General features: G+C 42.6%; 1 protein-coding gene across 1 annotated transcript in view; it reads right to left on the bottom strand.

The window, feature by feature from the left end:
- LOC126159593 (runt-related transcription factor 1-like) overlaps positions 1–22,114 on the bottom strand; it is a 323,957-nt gene that overhangs the window by 176,910 nt on the left and 124,933 nt on the right. The window lies entirely within an intron of this gene.

The raw sequence follows: 22,114 nt of genomic DNA, 5'->3' as shown, positions 1-22,114 counted from the left end.
CAGCTAAAATTCAAATTAACGCCTACAAGTTAAGCATACAGTCATTTTTTTTGAAAAAAGCTTTAAAAATAGTTAATTAGAATTGTCACACTAAAATTGAAGTAACGTCTACAAATTCAATACTCAGTTATTTCACAAAACATAGCACACAGTCATTTCATAAAAGTAATCTATAAAAATAAAATGGACATTTGTGTTGTTGAACAATTTAACGTATGGCTTTAAGAATTATACAAAACGGAGGATACGGTAACCTTTCCTCTACTGTAAGGAACGTGAAGCAGTATTCCAAACTCATTTCATAAGTTAAAGATATAAACCACAAACACTTTATCAAATTATATTACACGGGCGCTAACACGTTAATGCAGAAAGAGCTGTCGATTTTGGTATCGTCGCCATCTCGTGAACGCTGCGTTTACTTGTTGAGGTGACACCAAAACGGGGCCGTATCTTTGAAGGACTCTTAATCTATTTCGTGATGAATCTGAAAACGACCTGGGAAGATTGAAGTAAAATATTTAGTTTAAATCTTGGGATTTATTACAGTTACTTGTACTTCAACGAAATTTCACGCTCTTATGTTCTACTGTCCTCTACGAAATGGACACTTGAGAAACTGATCAGCGTGGAGGGGACGGGGGGGGGGGGGGGCGCCTCTATGGAAATAAATAAAAGAATTTTAGAAGCGTGTGCATGATCTAACATGCTGCAACAGAGATAAGCACTGCTGCCGAGAAAAGACAAGAGAAAAAGTTGTTATTGCTTAGTCACAGAAATTCGCGAAGCTGATAACCTTAAAACTTCGGTAACCTATTTGGACGGGGCAAGAGCTGGATGAGAGCAAAGTTGATGCTAATCGCAGTCATTGAAACAAGAGGGAGAACACACTATTCAACTTAAAATAGGGTGGTGTGGGGAATGTAGCTTATGACACACGTGTCAAAGACTTCAGCAATTCGGAAAGAGTTTGATTCAAATAACTGTGACTCCTAACAAGCTTTGATATAGCTAACGGTACGTCAGCAAGCACTTGAATTGCACCTCACTGATATCGCCTCGTGTTACAGCTGCGCAGCATGTCCCAACCGGCCAACACCATCTACAACGCCTCCAGCCTGTAGCAAGTCCAACCTTCAACTGCTCGTTCGCTTCACTACACCCGTGTGAGGACCCAGCTTTTGGCACACCAACCGGCCAATCACAGCTCTAGCTCCCAGGCAAATCGCCATGGGCCAATCGGCTCACGGCCAGTTTCAGTGGACAGACTCTCGAAACTTCTATCGCGTACTTCCAGCAACCAACGGAAATACACGTCCACGAATTCGGCGGGAAAGGTGGTTCCACTTTTGGTTCCACCAAGGTGTCCCAGGTCACGTACGCCAAAACAGAGACGGCTGGTGTCATCTGCCACAATCCCTAACCCTGTTCCTCGATTCCTCCTCCTGCTATTTTTCTGTGCATTTCAACTGTTCAGCTCGGCGTTTCTAAGCTTGGAGGGAGCAGAAAATTCACTTGAATTCATAGCCAGACTAAGAGGATGAATTTCAAGCAAAACAGGGAGCGTTCATAAAATAGAGGCTGCTGATCATATAGGGAAAGTCAGGGTTAAATACACTAATGGCCATTAAAATTGCTACACCACGAAGATGCCGTGCTGCAGACGCGAAATTTAACCGACAGAAAGAAGATGCCGTGATATGCAAATGATTAGCTTTTCGGAGGATTCACACAAGGTTGGCGCCGGTGGCGACACCTACAACGTGCTGTCATGAGCAAAGTTTCCAACCGATTTCTGATACACAAACAGCAGTTGACCAGCATTGCCTGGAGAAACGTTTTTGTGATGCCTCCTGTAAGGAGGAGAAATGCGTACCATCACGTTTCCGACTTCGATAAAGGTCTGATTGTAGCCTATCGCGAGTGCGGTTTATCGTATCGCGACGTTGCTGCTCGCTTTGGTCGAGATCCAATGACCGTTAGCAGAATATGGAATCGGTGGGTTGATGAAGGTAATACAGAACGCCGTGCTGGATCCCAACGGCCTTGTATCACTAGCAGACGAGATGACAGGCATCTTATCCGCATGGTTGTAACGGATCGTCCAGCCACGTCTCGATCCCTGAGTCAACAGATGGGGATGTTTGGAAGACAACAACCATCTGCATGAACAGTTCGACGACGTTTGCAGTAGTATGGACTATCAGCTCGGAGACCATGGCTGCGGTTACCCTTGACGCTGCATCACAGACAGGAGCGCCTGCAATGGTGTACTCATCGACGAAACAGGGAGCACGAATGGCAAAACGTCATTTTTTCGGATGAATCCAGGTTCTGTTAACAGCATCATGTGGTCGCATCTGTGTTTGGCGACATCGCGGTGAACGCTCATTGGAAGCGTGTATTCGTATTCGTCATCGCCATACTGGCGTATCACCCGGCGTGATGGTACGGGGTGTCATTGGTTACACGTCTCGGTCACCTCTTGTCCGCATTGACGGCACTTTGAACAGTGGACGTTACATTTCAGATGTGTTACTACCCGTGGCTCTACCCTTCATCCAATCCCTGCGAAACCCTACATTTCAGCAGGATAATGCACAACCGCATGTTGCAGGTCCTGTACGGGGCTTTCTGGATACAGAAAATGTTCGACTGCTGCCCTGGCCAGCACACTCTCCTGATCTCTAACCAATTGAAAACGTTTGGTCAATGGTGGCCGAGCAACTGGCTCGTCACAATACGCCAGTCACTACTCTTGATGAACTGTGGTATCGTGTTGAAGCTGCATGGGCAGCTGTACCTGTACACGCCATCCAAGCTCTGTTTGACTCAATGCCCATGCGTATCAAGGCCGTTATTACGGCCGGAGGTGGTTGTTCTGGGTACTGATTTCTCAGGATCTATGCACCCAAATTGCGCGAAAATGTAATCACATGTCAGTTCTAGTATAATATATTTGTCCAATGAATACCCGTGTATCATCTGCATTTCTTCTTGGTGTAGCAATTTTAATAGCCAGTAGTGTAGAACATATATCCCACTTCCTATAGGCATTGGTACGAGTACAATATGATAATGATGGCACACGAAAACTATAAAATCTAGTTGATAGGGTAGACTTTTGTGAAAAATGCACTCAGATAAACGGACGTCTTCCAAATGCTTGAACCGTAGTGAGAGAACTGTCTGTCGCAGTGTAACTATTCTGTTGCGAAGGAACTTTAGCATATAGGGGAGATGTCTACTTAGTCTAAGTCTCAGAGGATCAGAGGAGGCAGCTCGTGGCGTGATACAGATGGCGGAGGGCTCTCGTGGAAGGCGTTCTCGAGCACGCGGAGCTGTGAGCAAGACGCAGCACTCGACTAATCCGGCCAACAGCCACTTAACGGGGCGGAGTTCACGCTGCCTGCAGCCTGTTGCCTGCGAGCCACCTGGCGGGGAGCGCGCGTGGCTGAGCCGTTCAGAGCGCCATGTGTGTACCGGCAGCACCATGACACACCAGGCCCCGAAACACGCTGGCGGCACGTCGAGACGCTCTCTCATTAAATTCTGAGAACAGGTAGGGTCCGTCTTATGGGGTCCTGAAGTGTAATTGATATATACTAGTTCTACTTAAAAGTCTCTCTCTTTCCTAATCGCATAACACTTGTTGCTGATGTGCATATAATTTTTAGGTGCGTTTGCATCTAAAGAGAAACAAGACGAACAATTTGTCTATTTGACACAAAATATGACAGTGAAGAATTCTAAGACAAATGTATGGTGTTTGTACAATTTCACTGCGTAATTTCGATACTGTTCAGCTTCAAAGGAATATGGGATGCTTTTAACTAATCTGTTGTATCTTACATCCTGGATGATAGTTAATGACCGAAACTGGTAGATCACTAATAGGACAAATAAACAACTGATGCTTAAGGTCTATTTTATATATAAAAAGTTGCCGCTTTGTTTATGCTCAAGCATTCCTTTCTTTCACCAGCAACGGTACATGATAAAAATGGCCGGTGTTGTTCACGAGCTAGTTGATGACAAGCAAGCAGAGATGCATACATGACCTCGCAATTTTTTTTATTTTTTCCCCTTAGGGCATGCGGTACCCAAACACCCGATTTCCGATTTTTGAAACTACGCCACTGCATGAAAATGTTGCATGAGGGTGGAATTATCACAGTTCGTTACGTTTGCCAGTTATTGAGTATACTGACGTAGATAATTGTGGATTAATGCGTTTAAGGGCGGTAGGACGTCAAACGGGCCCGCGAAGGAGAGGCACCACAGGACATTTTAATTTGCGCTGTCTATACTTTTACAAATACATTCATAAAACTTTGTCAGCATGACCAGAAAAGATTCGGGGTTCACACTCATAGCAGTGGAAGTTCAAAAACAAGAAAAAATAATATTTTTAAAATGTGAAATTTCATGATTTTTTTCACTTACTGTTGGCTGCATTTGTTGCTATAGGTACACTTTTCTTCATAAGTAAGTGAGATTCTTCGATGAATTTTGCAAAGCTTACAAACCATACTTACAGGTGTTTGAAACTCTAGAATTTATTTAATCTATGGAAAAATGAATGGGCTGTTACGTTTTAAACTTCGTGTTTAGAGAAAACTCGAATTTTTTAGTTAATTATCTCAATTTTTACCATAGTTTATAACATATTTGGGAAATTCTAGAGTTTCATACACCTGTAAATATGGTTTGTACGCTGTGCAAAATTCATCGATGAATCTCTGTTACTTATGAAGAAAAGTGTACCTACAGCAACAAATGCAGCCAATACCAAGTGAAAAAATGATGAAATTTCACATGTAAAAAATTTGTTTTGTTATGTTTTTGAACTTCCTCTGCTATGAGTGTGAATCCTGAATCCATCCTGGTCATGCTAACAAAGTTTTATGAATTTATTTGTAGAAGTATATACAGTGTAAATTAAAATGTCCTGTGGTGGCTCTCCTGCTCCAAGTCGTCCCGTTTCACGTCCTAACCCCCTTAAACGATCTTCATCCATCCACGAATGTCTTCCTGGACGTGGAGAACCATGTCAAAATGATCCTCCTTAAAACGAGAAAACCATTTTCTTACCGTTCTCTGCTCAGTGGCATTATCCCCATACACATTGCAAGTGTTTCTGCCTACCTCTTGTCACAATCTGTTGAACTCAAACGGAAGAATATGTCGGAAATGTTCCGACCACTCCACTTGGGATTCGATTTTCTGGCACCCGCAGCTCCTCTCACTATCTTCAAATGACAAAATGACAATATGCAAACTCAAGTAGCAACTGTGAAATGACAATCGATAAATAAACACGTAGCAATCAGAAAACCACCATGCAAAACAAAAACACTACGAACTTATCCACAATCCTAACAGGACTGAGATATGCAGACTGCACAAAACTTAAGACGATGTGTTTGCCGGTTGGTGACTGTACACAAGGAAATTTTATGTCCCGTGTTACGTATTTACGACGTGGAACGATTTCTTGCTGGCTGTTTCTAGCATACCATTTTCTTTATACGCAACTTTCTGTGTAATTACAGATCTTACGATGGCTAAATCTTTAGCCGAAGCTAGTAATCAATAAAAATAATAAATTGTGATTTTGACGAATAAAGGATTTCTTTCAGAATTCCCCATCTGGAAAACGCGAGCAGTGAGATTAAATGTAATGTTCAGAGGAAATAGCCTTCAAGGCGCCTATTCAAAGAATGAGGAACAGTATCACCATATTCGCACGGACTACCCTAGTACGCTTCGCGCCAGACCCAAATTCTCAGCTTGTCCAACACAATACTGATGTAGTGCCCCTGCTCCTTAGCTTCATTACTCGCGGCATGTTTATCTGCACCGAAGGGACCAGTGGCCGTCATCTCCTTAATTAATGTAGTGTCTGTTGTATCGAACATGTCCGAAAAATGGGAAAAAATAAGGAAGTCGACATGAAGTGTTCCAGACATATCCGATATGTGACGAAACTGAAGGACGTACCCATCGGGCACCTTTTATTGTGACATGCAGTTACCAAAGTGATAGATGTAGAGATCGCCAAGCATAAACGCGCGTCGTTTTCGTTTCAGTTCTTTCTCGGAGGGGGATAAGCAGGCTGCTAGCTTGTTGATGTACATAATATCTAAAAATAAATCAATACTTAAATATACAGCTCTAAAACTGGCAGTATATATATATACAATTATACAATGTGCAGCTGACTTTTTTTCCGGTAGGTCGATGTTTTTTCCAGCGGTATATCAGTGAGTTTCTTGATATATCGAGGGCAGAAATGAAACTTTTTATAAGTATAGATATATCGGATTCCCGATATTTTTAAAAATATCAAACGTTCTAGTCAGAACTTCACTGCGGGGCCCATATTTCTCGTGGGCCCCGAGTAGTCCTCAAGCAGACATCTACTCGCCAGATGTGGATATAATCGGACACATGGCTCCAATCAGTCAGTTATCATCAACAGTATCAGCATCAGTGTCACCAATATCAACAGTACCTCAAAACAGCAACAGGAATACGTCATTAGTTGCCGCCAAGAAGAGCAAATCGTTCACTGTATTCAGGACTAGGCAACAGTAAAAGACAGTTCATCGCAATTGAACAATGAACTACTGCCACACACTACCGTCATACAAAGGTTATAGTAAATTTATATTAACAAGTTGTTGTAAAGTATTGTTAATTCCTATCGTAGTATTGCCTAACCTTATTTTCCCTGAGACAGGGCTGTATAGTTGCTGCGTGCATGCAAGCGAACTCAGTGATGAGCAGGTATAACTTCTTCCCCCCCCCCCCCCTCCACCAACATCCTATCAGTTGCAAAATAGAAACCACATTGAAAATCAAAAGTGTTTTACGTGCACCATGTAGGTACACTTCCAGCTACTTCTCTACATAGTCATAACTCTGACTTATACCTTAGTCTTTGCGTGGCTTAGCTTCCAATACACTCGTCGTACGAAGCTGTCGCCTGTGCTTTTCGCCAATTCCCTACATTCGTCTGCAGCTTGCTGTCTGTGCCAAAATGCTGTCCTCATAGCCACTGGTACATGTGAACGTAGAGATGAAAATCAGAGCGAGCCAAGTCCGGGCTGTATGCTGTGTGTTCAAACACCACGAAAACACTGCAGCAACGTCGTTGTTGCGTCTTCAGTGTGCCGCCGACCATTGTTATGAAGAAGGAAACAGGTGACTTATGTGCGCTGCGTGTAAGCAGGCGGAACCCCTCAGCAGGTAATACACTCTGCTTGGCGGGAGATTCTATTGTTGTAACCAACTTGACTTTTTGACTGTACGACGTGCAACATGACGCGATCGACGGGCTTGTTAGAGACAATGCGCAACACATGTGCACAATGCTTCATCGGATTTTCATTGTGATTTTAGTTTGCCGACCGATCGGAGGTTGGAAAAAAATAGTGTTTATGGTATAATAATAATAATGTCGTGTGACGAGGGCCTCCCGTCGGATAGACCGCTCGCCTGGTGCAAGTCCTTCGAGTTGAGGCCACTTCGGCGACTTCCGCGTCGATGGGGATGAAATGATGGTGATTATGACAACACAACACCCATTCCCTGAGCGGAGAAAATCTCCGACCCAGCCGGGAATCGAACCCAGGCCCTTTGGAATGACAGTATGTCGCGCTGACCACTTTTTTGTTTTTTTGTTTTTTTATTTTTTATTTTTTTATTTTTTTTATATGTAGCAAAGTAAGAAAAAATGAGGTAAAGGTGGTTTGAAGCTCAGACTGAGACTTCAACGCTACTCATTTTATTTATTTATTTATTTATTTATTTACTCTTTTTTCAATGTCGGACTTACAGCCTTTACTGACATACATTTTGTTGTACTACCGCATGTCTACAATGTCCAAATGTTGACAAATAGTGGCTAATTTGAAAATTAATCAAGTAAGGAAATGAATAAAACCGAAAATGTCCAAATGAAAGACATGAAGACATCGCGGATAGTACCTATACAAAAGAAACATGCAATGAAATGAAATTCATGTCGGGGGCGACACCTGCTCACGACCCGACGTTCGATAGAGCAAAAGACCCATCTACCGACTCGTTCTCCAGACGTTGGTGTAAGACTGGGTCGTCTTTAACCACTCAGCTACCGGGGGTTGACTAGTACTTACGGTGGAATAGCCACACAATTAAGTTTAAAACAAACAACACCTGGTGATTATAAAATACACGATATATGTTTTGTTTCTGAACATAAGCTCTTTCTTTTCTTCTCAGATGTACCAGTTTGCGGCCCTGTCGGAATATGAAAAAATAGTCCAAGTACTTCGTCGCAAACGACGGGATGCACCCAGTTACTGTGTTGTCATCTCACAAGAGATCAACGCTACATGCCCATGCTGCTCTTGCCTTGGAATCCGTTTGACGGATGTAAAGAGTGAAACAGCTGTGGAGATACACAGACTGTTGAAAGCAGTTAGCGGCATATCGCCGTCTACGCTCATTGTGCAGCCGACACGAGTGTAGCGGCACTGCAGTGAAGAGGCATTTGCATCTAGTGGCACAGACTGAGCCAGTGGCTGAGTCGGGCAGATAGCGGCGTGATTCCCACATGGCGAGGGCGCACGCAGAGCGCCTCCCTCGCTGCCGCAGACGGCTGGCAGACAGTGGGGTCGTGCGTGGGTTAGGGACCTTAATCGCGTGAAGACGCCCGAAGAGGCGCACCCCGCCAGAGCGGGGTCGGGGGCAGCATTAACGAGAGCGGGGGCCGCGCCGCCGCTGCTTAAATATTTGTCCCGCCGCCCTGAGTGACGTGGACGTGACGGCGGCGCCAAACACCCTGACGCCACCCGCCGCTCCGCCTGACGGGACACGCGAGGGCGCGGCGACCTGCTCCGAGCCGGCTGCTCGGTCGATCACCTCGCGCCTCGCCAGCTCGCGTTCTGCTACTTTTTATTGGCTCCCACAGGTGCCGCAGTCATTCAGTATCTCTTTCAGCGCCATCGTCATTTCAAAAAGAATTTCTAAGATCGGAAGAAGAAACAGTTAATACTCAATTTCGTAAGGATGGGCCTGTTATGTTTTCGAATGGTCTGGGCGTTCAATAAGTAATGCAACACACTTTTTTTCTCGACAAATTTCGTCTGTTGTGGGACATCCCCTATAGATTCACGAAGTTCAGATAGGCGGCAGTGCTATACCAGCCCCCAAACTGGTATGTGTAAAGAAGATGCGTTCCAAGCAGAGACCTGTCATTTACTTTCTTTTGGCGGCAACCTAGAGCACTAAAGATATTAATAGGCGCTTTCAGAATGTCTATGGAAACTTCCCAATGAACAAGAGAACAGTACGTAAGTCTTGGGTCGAGGCGTCTGGCATCAACGCAACAAGGTCGCGCAAACATTCCGCCGTTTGAGTCTCGTACAGATTCCCATATGGAGGACATGGACATTCCTGGGGTTGTGAAGCAGCTGAATGTGTTGAAAATAAATAAATCGCCAGGTCCTGATGAGATTCCAATTCGGTTTTACAGAGAGTACTCTACTGCATTGGCTCCTTACTTAGCTTGTATTTATCGCAAATCTCTTGGCCAACGTGAACTCCCGAGCGACTGGAAAAAAGCGCAGGTGACGCCTCTATATAAGAATGGTAGAAGGACGGATCCTCAAAATTACAGACCAATATTCTTAACATCGGTTTGTTGCAGGATTCTCGAACGTAATCTCAGTTCGAATATAATGAATTTCCTTGAGACAGAGAAGTTGCTGTCCATGCATCAGCACGGCTTTAGAAAGCATCGCTCCTGCGAAACGCAAATCGCCGTTTTTTCACATGATATCTTGCGAACCATGGATAAAGGGTATCAGACGGATGCCATATTCCTTGCCTTCCGGAAAGCGTTTGACTCAGTGCGCCACTGCAGACTCCTAACTAAGGTACGAGCATATGGGATTGGTTCCCAAATATGTGAGTGTTCTTAAGTAATCGAACCCAGTACGTTGTCCTCGATGGTGAGTGTTCATCGGAGGTGAGGGTATCATCTGTAGCGCCCCAGGGAAGTGTGGTAGGTCCGCTGTTGTTTTCTATCTACATAAATGATATTTTGGATAGGCTGGATACCAATGTGCGGCTGTTTGCTGATGATGCTGTGGTGTACGGGAAAGTGTCGTCGTTGAGTGACTGTAGGAGGATACAAGATGACTTGGACAGGATTTGTGATTGGTGTACAGAATGGCAGCTAACTAAAAATGGTTCAAATGGCTCTGAGCACTATGGGACTAAACTTCTGTGGTCATCAGTCCCCTAGAACATAGAACTACTTAAACCTAACTAACCTAAGGACATCACACACATCCATGCCCGAGGCAGGATTCGAACCTGCGACCATAGCAGTCGCGCGGTTCCGGACTGAGCGCCTAGAACCGCTAGACCATAGATAAATGTAAATTAATGCAGACGAGTAGGAAAAAGAATCCCGTAATGTTTTAATACTCGGTTAGTAGTGTAGCGCTTGACACAGTCACGTCGATTAAATATTTGGGCGTAACATTGCAGAGCGATAAGAAGTGGGACAAGCATGTAATGGCAGTTGTGGGGAAGGCGGATAGTCGTCTTCGGTTCATTGGTAGAATTTTGGGAAGATGTGGTTCATCTGCAAAGGAGACTGCTTATAAAAAACTAATACGACCTATTCTTGAGTACTGCTCGAGCGTTTGGGATCCTTATCAGATCGGATTGAGGGAGGACATAGAAGCAATTCAGAGGCGGGCTGCAAGATTTGTTACTGGTAGGTTTGATCATCACGCGAATGTTACGGAAATGCTTCAGGAACTCGGGTAGGAGTCTCTGGAGGAAAGGAGGCATTCTTTTCGAGAATCGCTACTGAGGAAATTTAGAGAACCAGCATTTGAGGCTGACTGCAGTGCAATTTTACTGCCGCCAACTTATATTTCGCGGAAAGACCACAAAGGTAAAATAAGAGAGTTAGGGCTCGTACAGAGGCATATAGGCAGTCATTTTTCCCTCGTTCTGTTTGGGAGTGGAACAGGGAGAGAAGATGCTAGTTGTGGTACGAGGTACCCTCCGCCACGCACCGTATGGTAGATTGCGGAATATGTATGTAGATGTAGATGCAGATGAAGCCTGGACGATCTCTCGCGTGCTGGCCGTCCACATGCTGCTATGACTCCTGCAATCAGTTGAAGACATAAAGTCTGAAAATGAGTCCGTGATCATATTTTTGGCATTTAAATTCACAGGTCCGTCTTGATCACATGATTTTTACTATGACTGGTCCGGCCATTGCCATTTTCAGATCATAAAATACAGGGTGAGTCACCTAACATTACCGCTGGATATATTTCGTAAAAAACATCAAATACTGACTTATCGATTCCACAGACCGAACGTGAGGAGAGGGGCTAGTGTAATGGTTAATACAAACCATAAAAAATGCATGCAAGTATGTTTTTTAACACAAACCTAAGTTTTTTTAAATGGAACCCCGTTAGTTTTGTTAGCACATCTGAACATATAAACAAATACGTAATCATTGCCGTTTGTTGCATTGTAAAATGTTAATTACATCCGGAGATATTGTAACCTAAAGTTGACGCTTGAGTACCACTCCTCCGCTGTTCGATCATGTGTATCGGAGAGCACCGAATTACGTAGGGATCCAAAGGGAACGGTGATGGACCTTAGGTACAGAAGAGACTGGAACAGCACATTACGTCCACATCTAACACCTTTTTATTGGTGTTTTTCACTGACGCACATGTGCATTACCATGAGGGATGAGGTACACGTATACACGTGGTTTCCGTTTTCAATTACGGAGTGGAATAGAGTGGGTCCCGACATGTCAGGACAATAGATGTTCAATGTGGTGGCCATCATTTGCTGCACACAATTGCAGTCTCTGGCGGAATGAATGTCGTACACGCCGCAGTACATCTGGTGTAATGTCGCCGCAGGCTGCCACAATACGTTGTTTCATATCCTCTGGGGTTGTAGGCACATCACGGTACACATTCTCCTTTAACGTACCCCACAGAAAGAAGTCCAGAGGTGTAAGATCAGGAGAACGGGCTGGCCAATTTATGCGTCTTCCACGTCATATGAAACGCCCGTCGAACATCCTGTCAAGGGTCAGCCTAGTGTTAACTGCGGAATGTGCAGGTGCACCATCATACTGATACCACATACGTCGACGCGTTTCCACTCTATTCCACTTCGTAATTGAAAACGGAAACCACGTGTGTACGTTTACCTCACTCTTCATGGTAATGTACAAGTGCGTCAGTGGAAAAGACCAATAAAAATGTGTTAGCTTGTGGACTTAATGTGCTGTTCCAGTCTCTTCTGTACCTAAGGTCCATCACCGTTCCCTTTGGATCCCTACGTAATTCGGTGCTCCCCGATACACACGATTGAACAGCGGAGGAGTGGTACTCAAGCGTCAACTTTAGGTTACAATATCTCCGGATGTAATTAACATTTTACAATGCAACAAACGGCACTGATTACGTATTTGTTTATATGTTCAGATGTGCTAACAAAACTAACGGGGTTCCATTTAAAAAAACTTAGGTTTGTGTTAAAAAACATACTTGCGTGCATTTTTTTATGGTTTGTATTAACCAATTACACTAGCCCCTCTCCTCTCGTTCGGTCTGTGGAAACGATCGTCAGTATTTGATGTGGTTTACGAAATATATCCAGCGGTAACGTTAGGTGACTCACCCTGTATACTGATGTAGTATCAACGTCAAACTAAACATGTAGATACGTAGTAAGTGCACTTACTATGTACCTACATGTTTACTTTGACGTTGACTGTATAATAAAGAGACTCCTGCAATGTTGGAACGTGCGGACACTCTCGTCCGATTTGATCTACGGTTCACAATGAAACACCTGGCTGCACAAATGGACGTCTCTGTTGGTAGCGCTGACCCACTCGTGCACCAGTTGGGGTACTGAGTGCTGTGTGCCCGCTGCGTTCGACACAGCCTAACAGAAGACCATAAAGAGCAACTAGTTTGGCCGAGCGGTTCTAGGCGCTTCAGTCTGGAACCGCGCGACCGCTATTGTCGCAGGTTCGAATCCTGCCTCTGGCATGGATACGTGTGATGTCCTTAGGTTAGTTAGGTTTAAGTAGTTCTACGCTCTAGGGGCCTGATGACCTTAAATGTTAAGTCCCATGGTACTCAGAGCCATTGGAACCATTTGAGCAACTAGTTTGGCCCAATGAAGCAGCATTCTGCGGGAAGCAATACGTAGGTGATGGGAGGTTATTAATGCAGGAAAACGCTGGCCCCGATGGCGATCAGTAGAATGGTACCATGCTGTTATATATATCCTCTCGATTAGTTGGCGTAACGCCGTCGCATTGAACGAAGGTCATGTTGAAAAATAGGGTTTTGTAGTCAAAAGAGTTGGGAACAGTATGTTGTACAGGAATCCTGAATGAAAGTAACCTGCTTTGAGAAGGAAATATGTTGAATTACTTTTTGTAGGCCCCTCGTACTGGCACTAGAAATACCTGTATACTACATAAATCGTATATGTAGTCTCATCTTTGAATTTCACCAGTATACAAAAGCATCATCATCATTATCATCATCTTCACCTCCCTTTCAAGGATTACTCTGATGTCTCTTCCAAACTCACAAACAATATCATTCCCATCTTTTTCGAGGTCTTACAATATCTCTTTTCCTATTCGGCTTTTAGGTGGGGAATTCTGTGACCTGTCATTCTCGACGCCAATCTCAGTGATATTTTTGAATTTTTTCATTCATCTTGAAAATATTTAATTTTGTTATATTACCTTCATTTCTGATCATGTATCTTCTTGTACAGCCTTTCGTTTCCCTTAGGATCATCATCACTTTTTTTTTATTTTTTTTCCGTGGTAACCAATTGTTTAGCTTCCATAGGACAACCAAGAACTGTCATCACTTTATAGATTTTCATGACGGTCTCTTTTTGTACTTTATGGTCCAATGTTCTGCTTATGGTACCACAGAGCCAAGTTAAGATATTTGAGAGATCTGTTCTACAACTGAATTATCCAAAACAATTTTGACCTGAGCAGATATTTTCCTCGAAATGCTATTATTTTCGTCTTATTATAAAAAGTTTTAAAGTTGTATGTATTACATATTTCTCCCTTTAGTTGGTATACTGATTTTTGGGTGTCATTTTTATCCTTCTGAATAATAACGATATCATTTGCAAACAGAACCACATTTGCAGATGACTTCGTTATTATTTAAAAGAATGATGATGACCTCCGAAGATAAGTGTAGCAGCTCAAAGAAACATCCAATAAATACTACCGTAAAACTTTTAGCATTAAAACGAAAAAAATGGCATTCCGAAAAAAATATCCAATCAAATACAAAAAGCAACAACTGCAAATTATGCTCTTATGGGCTACCACTTTCTTACCCTTTTAATTAGGTCTTGAATGCCAGCCACCTTGGAACTTGTAAACATGTAACCGTCCTATGGCCCACGAAGTGGGCTCAGATGTCCGTCAAAGTGGGTGTTCTTCCTTGAAAGTGATTGGAAGCTGTGTCTTACATGTATTTGTAGAGTGTAGGGAGCGAAGTCAGTTCCGGTATGGTGTAGTGTCACGTTAGTGTGGCATGATGATGATGATGATGATGATGATGATGATGAAGATGAGAGAAGGGAGAAGGGAGAGACTGGAACCTGGTGCGGTACATCCATAGCTCACTCATCTCGAACAGCACCAAGGGCTCCGCCGAGTTTAGTACACCCATCCGACGGTCACCATCAACAATGACACTTGCCCTCACTGCATGAGACATTGCAGACGGGTTTGGAATTTAACTTAGACCATTGGTGCAAAGAGTGTTGATCGGGAACTTGTCGGCCAAATACTATCAGTGGAAATACTTTTCCCAAGCGGGATTCGAACCGGTTTATCTCCGAGTCGAGTGCCAGTGCACAAGCGGGCCTTAGCGACCTGGGCTACGGAGGCCGGTATTGATTCTGTAAACGTGAACGAAGAATTCTATGAACAGACGGATGGTGTTGCTATGGGGAGACCCTCAGGTATTGGAAACCGCGAACAAGGAATCGAATATTTGGTTCCTTACGTGAATGATGCTTCTGTTTTGTGGCAGACTGGTGGGGAGGAACTGTATTGTTTTTACAAACATCTGAACGGATCAGTCCGAAGATTCAGTTTGCCAAGAAGGAGGAGGCGGGTGAAAGTTTGAATTTCCTAGATGTGTTAGTTTTCCAGAAAGAAGATGGTACCTTCGGCCACATGGTTTACCGAAAACCCACGCACATTGACCGTTACATACCACCACCCGCAGCAAAAGCGAGGCATCATGAAAACGTCAGCGGATAGAGAAAGGACGATCTGCAAACCAGAGCTGCTTGACCCAGAATTAAAACTTCCTCACCAGTGCATTGGTCAAGAATGGTTATTCGTTCGCTGGGGTAAAAAGAGCGTTAAGACCACCGCGTGGAAATCATAGCGATGGTCAAGCGCCAGTGATATCAAAGGTTTTCCTGCCATTCATTAAGGATGTGACTGATCGCATAGGAAATATCTTGAGAAAGCGGAACATCGCGGAAATTACACACCCACATGGAAGACACAAGATCACCTAAAATCATCCAAGGATGCCGGCCAACCACTGGAAAAACCTGGAATTTATGGCATTCTATGTAGTTGTGAGGAGGTGTACGTAGGTAGTACAAAAAGAACTGTAAAAAATATTAGTAGAGCACAAGCGCAGTTGCAGAAGACGAGACTGACAGATCAACTGTGCGGAACATGCTTTGCAGTCGGGAGACCACCACATTTATTTTGATAGGACTCTGGTAGTGGCAGCCACGAGCGGGTACCATAGAAGGCTGTACAGAGAGGCCATAGAGATTGTGAAACACCCCAGGAATTTCATTAAGAAGGAGGAGGGCGTGAAATTGAATGACATTTGGATTCTGGTGCTGAAGAAAATATGTACCAGCCTTCCACCACGGAATGATAGCAACAGCGGACGACGGCAGACGACAACGGCCAAATACGCGCGCATGTTCAAAACATGCAACGTCACGCCAGTGCGCGGAAGCGGAATTTCGGCGTAGTCAGTAGCGAGCCGGGGCGTGAATCGGATTCAAAAAAATAGGATCCCCCTTGAAAACGTCCTCCGCAAATGGAGACGGAACGTCAGGTTCTAATGTGAAACCCATTCGACCACGGTATAACGGCCCGGAACATTTTATCGATTGTGAAACATGAGACAAGCGGAACCCAATAGGCGCTTTTCACGCATGATATCCTGAAAGCTGTGGGTCTAGGCATTCTGGCGATGTGCAGTATTTCTAGACCTCTGAAATGCATTTCCGGACAATGTTAATGATCGTAGGCAATACCAAAATGAATCTGTGACTGAATAAAGGATTTCGAGGTACACTAGGTGTAGCATGCTATCCTGGAGAAGATTCAGAAGCAACTTCAAACGTGGCCCAGGACCATGTGTGGGCCAACACTCACTGTTCATGTTGTTCATTAATCAAATGGCAGACAATATTCATAATAACAGCAGGTTTTTTTCAGGTGTAGATTATGTCTAATATATCCAAAAAAAGATACTCAAATATCTAGGCAGATCATGAGAAGTTAAAGTGGTGCCAAGATTGGCACATGACTTTGAATGTTCAGAAATTTAAAACTTTGCACTTCAGAAAACGAAGGAGCGTAGTATCCTGTGACTATGATGTCAGTAAGTCAAAAATTAAACGAATCAACGCTTATTAATACCTGAGCGCCACAATTTATGGAGAAACGAAATGGCGTGATCACATAGCTTCAAGTGCTAGTACAGCAACTGACACACCCATGTATACTGTTAGGATGCTGGGATACAGCAATGAATCTACAAAGGAGATTGCCCACAAAACGCTCGTGTGACCCATTCTACAAAATTGTTCAGTTGTGTGGAAGCTGACAGGGAGTATTGAATATATATAAATTAGGTACACGGGTTTGTTTCACCCGGAGAAAAGCGTCACGGACATGATGAAGAATGTAAAATGGTAGACGTTGGAATATGTCAACTATCCCACGAAAATCTTCTCACAAAATTTTGAAACGAGTATTAATTGATGAATCTACCAAGATTTATTTGTCACTCTCGCAGGGACAATGAAGACTAGGTGTGACTGTCTACAGCGCGTACAGAGGCAATTAACCAATCATTCTTCCCGCGGCTCACACTTGAATTGAGTGAAAGAAACCCTGAGTGTGTTATAACAGGAAGTTCTGTCTGCAGTGGACTTCACAGTAATTTGCAGAGTATGGATGTATGTGTAGACCATTAAAAGAAAAACAGTGCGTTTCCACCAGCTTCAGAAAAATCACCTTTTATTCTCCACATGTCGAGTTTGAGTAGTACGGACACTCTGCTCGCATTCGGGAACACAGCGGCTCCAGTACCCGTTTAGCCATCCAGATTTTCCGTAGTTTCCGTAGATCATCTAAGGCAAATGCTAGGATGATTCTCTCAAAAGGTCACCGTATTTTCCTACCTCCTTCTTCTCCAACTCATGTTTGAACTCAGATGTTCTCACATTCAACGGATGGTTAACATATAGTTGTTCTTCTTTATAACTGGAAGAATCTAAGTAAAAAGTATCTACACATGAGTGCTGTCACTGTTATGTGTTAATGCAGACTAACGTGAAACAGATGATCTGCATCTGTATTCCGAGGGTAAAACGCTTTGACAGTAAGTAATTAATGCACGAGTACTATCTTCCCCTTTTCCTATTCCAAGGACAGTGTGCTGGAAAAACAACTGGTAAGCCGACGTATGAGACCAAATTTCTCCAATTTTACTGCCTTCCCCACAACGCCCAGTGTCAACTCTCGCACGATAAATCGTTTTCTGCCTTCATTTCGTATCAGAGTTATGTCCCGAGTGTTCAGTTCGAAATAGTAAGAACTTACCATGAGTAAGTGTTGTGAAAGGTGGCATGTCAAAGTGTCATTTCAGCTGCGAGCACTGTTCAAAAAGCAGTGTTTGGGAACACCAATGTGTTGTCACGTAAATCATAATTACAACAATCCGTCGTCCTTTCTAGCACTTGCGTGCTACAAGCACGTGATTGTTGGGTTATGTCACAGCTATAACCGAACCAATAAATATTTGTTTACAGATGAAACGCATTTTTTTGCTGCAGTGTAGAAGAGGCCATTTAACGTTTCAGCGAATATTTACACAGTTTTCATGAGAAATCAGTGCACCTACAAGTTTGTCAGAATCACTAAGGTTGTTATAACAGTAACACCAACTGAGCCGCTGGGTGGTAAGAATTTTTGTGCAGCAAGTTAACACTCTCACCTGCTAAAACCGAAATAAATAAATTATTCTTACAGCTATGAATTCATTGGTGTCGCATCATGTTTTTTTTATTTTTTATTCTTTTTTTATTTTTTTAGATGGCCGAGTTAGAGATCGTCAGTTTTTAGATACTGGCTTTAATTACAGTCGTTGTCGCATATTATTTATGTAGTCTTCGCACTGTTCACATTACAGTATCAGACACAGTAACACTTTGTAACAGTAGATACTTTTTGCAAGAATTTTCATTCACACTAATTATAAAATGTAAGCGTTGCAGGTTAAGGCTATTCAAGATGACAAAGATGTCGAAATCACCCAAAGCTTCATAAATTACACGCTATTGGGATAGGGCAGTCTGTTGAATGAATTTTCAAATTCAGATGCACGCTTCTCGTGAGGTTGACGAAAACAGCACAAGTGTTGGAGTTCACCAGAAATCGGATGCAGCGGACCGGATTCATCTACATTAAGGGTCATTCTGAAACCAGTTCCGGGCTACTTAACTGGCTTTTGGTCAATTTAAAGGCCCTCTGAATATTTACGAGAGGCAGTCGTTTTGTCGGTAAGAGTCCCCTAATAACCCGTAGGAAACTAACTTCACAACAACAAACGCAGTAGTACCGTGTCATGGAAACTTTTCTCCGTTTTACGTAAGCCATTGTCGTTCTTCGAATTATACGTTCTATAAAAAATTAATAAGACATGCTTTGATTAAAAAATTATGATTTCTTTTCCTTGGCGACTACAGTTTACATGTGTACTGTTGTTCCACAAACAGAATGGATTATATTATAAGGCCAAGGATTATCCCTCCGTCGACCTCAGCTGAATATTAGTATTGAATTTTTTTTATTGAATCAGTATTTAAAGACAGCGCAAGCTTGAAAATCACTATTATAAGTAAATGAATATTACAGACGCACGACTGCATTTTATTACGCAAACGCAAGCCTAAACACTCTGCAAAAAAAAAAAAAGAAAGAAAGAAACTGTTCTCTAGATTGATGGTGGCGTTCGGAGTCTTCCACGGCGACATGACAGTAAAATCATCTTGGTTTTCCACCAGTGGCAGTCGACTTACAATTTTCGAACTCGCGACACCTGTGACTACTATTATCTTCAGAAATTGAAACCACAGCAGTTTCAAGGCAAAGATTATTGCTGCGATAGCTGTAGAAATATCAACGAACGCGTTTTGAACACCAAGAGGATTTTTTATTCATCCTTACGAGTAGTTTCTAGAAGCATACTATTAGACTGTACTACCCGAAAAGAAACTATTTTTAAAAATCACACAGCACAATATGCGACATTTTTTTCTTAAGTATAAAACCCATCATTGAAATGAGTGTGAAGATCGTATTTAGGAATTGTTTCATTTTAGTGTTTGCAAAGTTGAAGTAATGGCGTTTAATTATTGTTCTTTTTGTTCAGCACATGTCACAATTTCATCGGGATCGGGTATATAGTTTACTATTTTATGAGACTCTTGTGACAATAATTCTAAGTCAAAGAGCATCGTTATCTTTATGTACCAAGAAATAAATAACGCAAAACCGTTAAATAGGGCACATTCTGATCAATTCAAACAGGGTTTAAATATTTTAATCTGTTTAAAATCAGCAAGAAATAAGGTTTAGACGATTGTTGAAACATAGATGAATACGTTACTAGGTATGTGTGCTGAAGCTGATGGATTATAGTGGTGTGACTGAATGATAGTCGCACATGAATCTTTATTTCCATGTGCATCGCTCTGGCATGTCAGAATTCTGCAGATAAAAGAGAAATACTAGTGGAACACCAAGTTTCACTTTAAATCAGACACACTCACTTTCAATCTATAAGGAAAGTTCAGTTACGAAAAGTTTCTTATGGGCGTCAATTTTCGGCCATTACGTTATTTGGTGTTGCTATTTATTTCTGACGTTTGTCTTGGATCTTACGTTGGTCATTACTTACTGCTGAGTGATAGAATTCCATCCTTTCTAATTCCAAGTTAATACAAAGAAGAAAGAGAATGATGAGAAAAAAAGTGAAACTAAATTAAGCCTTGTGGCTTTCCAGACAACTGCGGCGACCGTTAGCCTGGGAAATCTGTTACAATTGCAAAGTCCTAATAAATGAAACTCGTGAAACCACAATCCATTTACGTGAAAACAAAGAGAAAAAAGTGGGAATGGGAATAAAATACTCGTTTTTTAAACCAGTGAAATACAGGCTTGCCTATTTCCTTGTTACAGCTTTATAAACGAAGTGCTGAAATTCGCGTTGGTCATTTGCATTCTAATAGAGCAATTTCCATGTTTTTTTTCCCAAATATGAAAACCTACACATAATCTGGAGGATCACGGAAAGGGTATTAAGCAATCGTCTATCGACGGAGTGGGTTAATATGTTGATTAAAACAGTTGTAATGTGGAAGCTGAACCGCTGAGGTGGAGTAAAATAAAATAAACTGGTTAAAACGTGAAACAGAATAAAATTTTCAAGGAGTGAGTGAGACGACTTATGTCTTTGAGTCTGTATGGAGGTCCTGACTTTACCTTTCCGTTATCTTCTTGTTTCCTTTAGAAAAATGGTAGGATGTTTTCTTGAACATTTTACGACTGTTCTTTGACGCATCCTTATCAAAAGAGCCAGTTGTGGATGACCGTGAGCTCGAGAAGGCATTGAACTCCCACTTTTCTTCACTTCCCCTAAACTTTCCGATGTTTTGCACTGCCGATGGCTAGGAGTCTAAGTACACATTGTCCTATCGCAGACTTCCGACTGTGTATCCCTAAGCTGCCACTTACTGTAAACATCAATATGCCCCTTCCAAAAGTTTAAACTAGGTACTATACGAGAGTTTATTAATTGCTTTGATAAATTTCTGCAGGAAATTTTGTTCAACAGCGTAACTGTTCATAATGGTAAAAGTCCAAGTTATTATTGGTTGGCGGTGTAATTAAATGATCGGTGTCAGTGAACAGAACGTCAAGCACAATCTCAGTTGAGATGAGGTCGTGGAGACTTTACCCCAGCACACAATACAGTTTATAACTGGCGTAGTGAATGTAATCATGTCCATTCGACTGCTTCAGATTTTCATGATCCCATCGCATTACTGAGCTTTCAATCTGATTAAAATTCCACGAGTTCCATGATGTCATTACCACCGCACATTTATTCTGAAGATTTCTGAGGCAGTGCGGACGTCATTGAAAGGGTACATAATATTATTAATGAGGGTTATGCCTATCAAGAAGCTACGTACATCTTTCGAGGGCAGTTTCTCCACAATATAGCAAATGCACTTGATAAAATACGTTAGAAAATCATTCTCGGTAACGCTAAAGCATGATTCGAAGAATTTTTTAAGTCGCCGTATGACTGTACATGATATTTACATTCACCACCAGTCTAGGCGGGCACGACTCATCATTCAGCCGAACGCCTTTACTCGGTCGATAACGGAAATTAAAGCGCATTCAACTTCTGTGAATAAGACTGATACACGTCGTTAACAAGACAACCAGATAAATTGTCTAACAAGTAATGTAATGAAACGAAGACAGATAACGGCTGGGCACACATTACATGAACCGTTGCTGAAATCCCTGTAGAAGGGATGGTAGTGGGAAAAAATAATGTGCGTAGTTCTAGACATGAATACATAAGCGGGGTGGAGAAGTTATGGGAAATTGGAACTCTGGCAAGCGACGGGAATGAGTCCTTTC

Source organism: Schistocerca cancellata, chromosome 2, assembly GCF_023864275.1.
Source record: "Schistocerca cancellata isolate TAMUIC-IGC-003103 chromosome 2, iqSchCanc2.1, whole genome shotgun sequence".
Lineage (NCBI taxonomy): Eukaryota > Metazoa > Arthropoda > Insecta > Orthoptera > Acrididae > Schistocerca > Schistocerca cancellata.
This window is presented reverse-complemented; position numbering and strand designations above follow the sequence as displayed.